This window comes from Melitaea cinxia, chromosome 3 (genome assembly GCF_905220565.1).
Source record: "Melitaea cinxia chromosome 3, ilMelCinx1.1, whole genome shotgun sequence".
Taxonomy (NCBI): domain Eukaryota; kingdom Metazoa; phylum Arthropoda; class Insecta; order Lepidoptera; family Nymphalidae; genus Melitaea; species Melitaea cinxia.
Window position 1 is genome coordinate 10792530 of NC_059396.1, and position 5549 is coordinate 10798078.

General features: G+C 32.3%; 1 long non-coding RNA gene across 1 annotated transcript; it reads left to right on the top strand.

Moving 5' to 3' along the window:
- The first annotated feature begins 4291 nt into the window (after window positions 1–4291).
- LOC123669165 lies at window positions 4292–4943 on the top strand. The gene is made up of 2 exons (XR_006745702.1): window positions 4292–4456; window positions 4577–4943. It is a non-coding gene; the product is annotated as an uncharacterized LOC123669165 (long non-coding RNA).
- The last annotated feature ends 606 nt before the right edge of the window (window positions 4944–5549 follow it).

Below are 5549 nucleotides of genomic sequence, written 5' to 3' on the forward strand. Positions count from 1 at the left end.
GAAGAACAAAAGGCTGTTCAATAGGCGGTTAAGATGAGTATCGATCGCTCCGGTTGCTGACTCGGCAGTCGCACTCCAACGCGGCGGGGAGTGGGTAACGCACCGCGCTCTACATCGCCGGGACGAGGTGGAACAGGAATGAACAAAAATAAGAACAAAAAAACTCAAAGCGACAATTAACATGTATTAACAATAAAATAATGAAAAAAAAGGCGAATAAAAATAAATATCGGCTTAGATTTCGTTTTTAGCTTTTTCTGTGACATTATTCGACACTCTTCTCATACAAAATCTCGATCATTAACAAACTTAACAAGACTTGAGTCGGAAAAAACGAAATAGTCTCACTTGTATACACTCCGTACGTCATCTGCATACAATCACAGCCCTTAAATAAATAAGCGACGATGAATGTGACAGACAATAGATTATTCGCTATTTTAGACTGGTGGTAAATTACAAATAAGAAATATGCAACTTTGTAATGATCTTATAAGGAATAAATAAAATTAATATCTTTATTTTTTGTTATTGAATATATTTATTAAACCAGAAAAAAAATAGATATTTATATAATTGTGTCTGCTCGCAAACGAAAAAAAACCAACTTCAATTACATCGACAAGTAATACAACGTAGATCGACGAAAAAATAGTCAAGCAACTACGCGTTATTAAAGATTACTCAAAAAGTAGTTATCAGATCTCAATAAAATTTATATGTGACCACATGATAAACATCACCTTTCGATTAAATTAAAAATTATCAAAATCGGTACACCCAATAAAAAGTTATTACGGATTTTCGAGAGTTTCCCTCGATTCCTCTGGGATCCCATCATCAGATCCTAGTTTCCTTATCACGGTACCAAACTAGGGATATCCCCTTTCCAACAAAAAAAGAATTATCAAAATCGGTACATCCAGTAGAAAGTTATGTGGTATAATACATCGTAGGTCGACGAAAAAAGCGTCAAGTAAAGACGCATTATTAGATATAGCTCGAAAAGTAGTTGTTAGATCTCAAATAAATTTAAATGGGACCAATTGGCACACACCACCTTTCGATTAAAACAAAATTTTGTCGAAATCGGTCCACACGGGCAAAAGTTCTGATGTAACATACATAATAAAAAAAAAAAAAAAAAAAAATACAGTCGAATTGAGAACCTCCTCCTTTTTTGGAAGTCGGTTAAAAAGAGTCACAACCACTATTCGAACACCTGTTTTGGGCCTGTGTACAATGCTATATAGCGCCCCTTTTTCGATCAATTGCAATTGTCAATCTCGTTATGTCATCAATGTCTTTTTCGAGGGAGTGGCCGCACACCATCCTTAAGGAGATAAGGACGCTCCGAGAAGCCTGTGAACGCTCCAGGAGGCTTCTGAGCTTCTGTGGAAGGAGCTGGGCTGGCTGAATTAGTCAGCCCTCTTTTCACGCATAACGGACCACCTTTGTGTCTAAATGCGGAAAACCGAGCCCACAACAATAAAATACGATACAATGTGTTAATATTTATGTGCAAAATATTGATATTAAAGTCATTTTACTTTTAAAATAATAAAATAAGCGCCTCACACACAATGGCCCCCACAAACATTTACTATTTTTCCTGTGAGTCCGATAACTCAAACAATGCAGAAACACAAACGCCCAGAACACGACAAACACCTGTACCTATAGAAATGTATTCCATGAGCAAAGATCGAACCCGCAAACGCCAGCGCTGTGTTCGTTGCGCTAACGCGTCGTCAAACTTAACTAAACATATCATAATAAATATAGTAACTGACGTGAGAAAACAATGTTTTTATTATCTTTGATATGTGCGACTGTATTATTATAATAACCTATCTATGTAAATAAAATATTTAGGGTTGAAGCACAGTTCCATACCTAATTCCATTCCATACTTAGTATATTATATTCATTCATGTATATCATATTGCAATCGAGACTAGCATCAATAATAATTCCTGTGATATCAAGAGTCTCAACATCATCATCTGCTTAGTGACGATTTGAAATATCTATATTTATGTTTTATGATATATTTATTATTATATTAGAAGCCTCCAGTATCTTATGGAGTAAGAATCTTCTTAGATAATTATAAGTCACATTAATGAAAGGATATAAATTACTCATAAAAGTAAGATAATTGTGAATATATTATTTAATATATACAAAACTTCCTTATGCACTTGAGCTAAATTACAGGAGATGAAAATTAATAAATCATTAACGCGTACATAAGTACCTACCGGATGGGGCTGTTGAAGATTTTTCACGCGGAATGAAGTGATAACCGCTAATGACATGCTCGAAGCGCTAACTCATCCACTACCGGCACTTGTACATTGATTATATTAATTTACTAGCTGTACCCGAGACTTCGTACGCGTGGAACTTAACAAAAAAGTTATTGTTAAGTTCGCTGAGTTATGAAATAAATAAATTTCTAAAATAAAAGTAGCTTAAGTTAGTCCTTATTACATCAGGTATCAGTGATTAGCCGAAACAAACAGACAGAGAAAAAATTGTAAAAAAATATCATAAACGATTATTTTAATATTACAAGCAGACACTCCAATTTTATTTATTTGTATAAATAAACGCGTATGAAAACCTATCCACTATACCAAAATTTGGTTGTAAATTATTGTTATTTAAAATAATGTATGAATGAAAAATCGCATTTTTTTATAATAACTTTGAACTTTCTTTGATTAAAATAATCGTGGCCTTTTAAACCATATCGCTAGCTAGAGATCGAGTGTGAGAGAGGAATTCGAAAATTATTCGGATTTTAACATGGACTCTTCTTTTATGTGAAAATAATAAGATACATATCGTTTTTCATTGTTATTGTAAAATACTTCTTTCGGAATTGTCTCAGAGACCTTCATAAGCCCAAATTCTTTCTTGAACTTTTGGGTCTGACTATTGAAATTTATGAACAAATTATTAGAATTGTGCGATGTTTCCGTTTTTCGCTACATAACTAGGGACTCCTTCTCGTTTTCTTAAGTTTATTAATACTACAATTCTCTTTATTTTAGGCATTGTGTAATATTTTATAACCTGTAGAATTTCTTAATTAACACCAGGCGTTAAAAAAAACTACTTACCAAACAAGTTAAAATTTGTTCAAATCTATACTAATATTATAAAGCTGAAGAGTTTGTTTGTTTGTTTGAACGCGCTAATCTCAGAAACTACTGGTCCGATTTGAAAAATTATTTTAGTGTTAGTTAGCCCATTTATCGAGGAAGGTTATAGGCTATATATCATCACGCTAAGACCAAAAGGAACGGAGCACCAATGAAGAATGTTTCAAAATTGGGGGTTCTTTTTTCCTTTCGAGAGCTTCCGCTGCGTGCGCTGTGAAAACAGTTAAAGTTTCGCAAAAATCGTGTATGACAGAATTGATCCTCTTTAAAAGTTCTAAAAAAAAGTCCGCGACAGCATATATCTATCTTTTAAGGTTGGCTCACTATAACCTTTTTTATGCTAACCAAGTTCGTTCTAAAATAATGCATTATTTGCGAAGATGTTTTTATAAACATGATATTAATCCTTATCTAAATAAATACGTTATTCATTACAAGTAATTAATTTGAAACAAAATAGCCTTTTACATAATTCGATTTCAATAAGTATCTCAGGAGATATCGCAGTTTTAAAATAACATCGCAGCAAAATAATGATCAAGTATTTCGCGCGCCTCTGTTCCATGCGGACGAAGTCGCGCGCAGAAGCTAGTACACTATAAAATCAGCAAATTTTAAAATTGAAGGTACAACCTTTTTATAGCTTTTATTTTTAGTGTTATTTTGATATCATTAATACAGTACTTTTTATAAATATTTTTAGTATTATTTTGATATCATCAATAAACACCAGGCGTTTAAAAAAAAAAACCAAGTAGTTAAAATTTGTTCGAGTACATTATAACATCAACAAATTTTAAAATTGAAGGGAAAACCTAGTATTATTTTAATATCGTTAATAATTCATAAATAAAAAGAATAAAAATCATAAATAAAAATATAATTCATTATTAATAATTATAAAAGATTTAACCAAAAATACTGTTTATTACGAAGAATATAAAGAATCGAAGTAAAGTAGGTATTTGTTTTGCCTGCATATTTAATACGTAAGTAAATAAAAATATGTAACAAATATTAATATTAGAATAATTATATAGCGATTAAAACATACTCGTACGATATTATATACCAAAACCTGTCTTTAATAGCATTTTTGTAAACAAGCGTGAGGTTCCATTCTAAGCGCTGTTTACCATATAAATGAACCGACGCCAACGTCCATTTTTTTAAATACAAACACCGTGTTGTATTCAATGTTTGTTCTGTCTCCTGATTTCGGACACGTGTTTGCTGGAAAAACTTTTTTTTTCTTCTTTTCACTGCACTTGACTTTTAAAAATGTAAATATTTAGAAGTTAAACGCTTTAATTTTATATTAAAGAACGTGTTTTAAATGTGCAAAAATAAAACTTAAATACCTCAAAAATGTTATTAGTATTTAGTAGTTGAGCTTCTTTTAGGCAAGGACATTTAGGAAGCGTGCCCCAGGGACCGTCCACTCCACATCATCATACAAATGGCGCATTAGCCCCGCGACCGGACGCACCTTATCTGCCTCTCAACTATATTTGTTCTGCAACGGATTACAAGAGATTTACCACGGTCACTGACCATTAGCAACAGATTTCCCGTCCTGTGCAAAGAGAAATTACTTTCAATGTTTATTTGATATTTTTTAACATAATATCATAACCATGTTTTTTGTATGTACCTATTATACCTAAATTGTCTAGTAGAAATTTGTATTCATTATTTGACTTTTTTATTACAAAATTCAATATCAGAAATTAATAAAAAGAAAAAAAAATTTTTTTACTAAACATGTGACAAGCGTTTATAAACTCTTTCTTTTGTTTTTCTCCTTTTAATATTAAAACATTTCACTTTTAATGTAGAATTTTTGTACTGTATAGTAGTGATGTGCTAATAAATTTATTTGATTTATGTGTATAGATAATAAAATAACTGTTTATAAATACAGGGCCCCGTAAATAGCTCGGAATTTCCGTCCACGGGTGCGATATGGCGGCTCCGCTATAAATCAGCGGTCTGTCGATGTGGGGCCGCCCTATTGCAGCTCGCGGCCTGATTTGTCGCGTCCACATTATGCGAATGTATAGGACACTAGGGATGTTATGCTTTTATCGATATCAAATTAACAATAATATGAAATAAAAATTTTATCCTTTTTTTAAATAATATTTTCAGCCCGGTCCCTACATTTTTTTAATGTGCATTATGTTGGCCTAGTGGTCTTCATAGTGCTATCGGTTTGGGAGGTCGGGTACCCACCAAGAAAAACTAAATTTTTTAAAGAAACCGAATAATTATATACGGTCCCAAAGCATCGTAGAGAGTAATGTTAAGCTACGAAGATGAGAGCATATGACACACATAAAAAAAAAAAAAAAACTAAACTAATCGTATTTGACA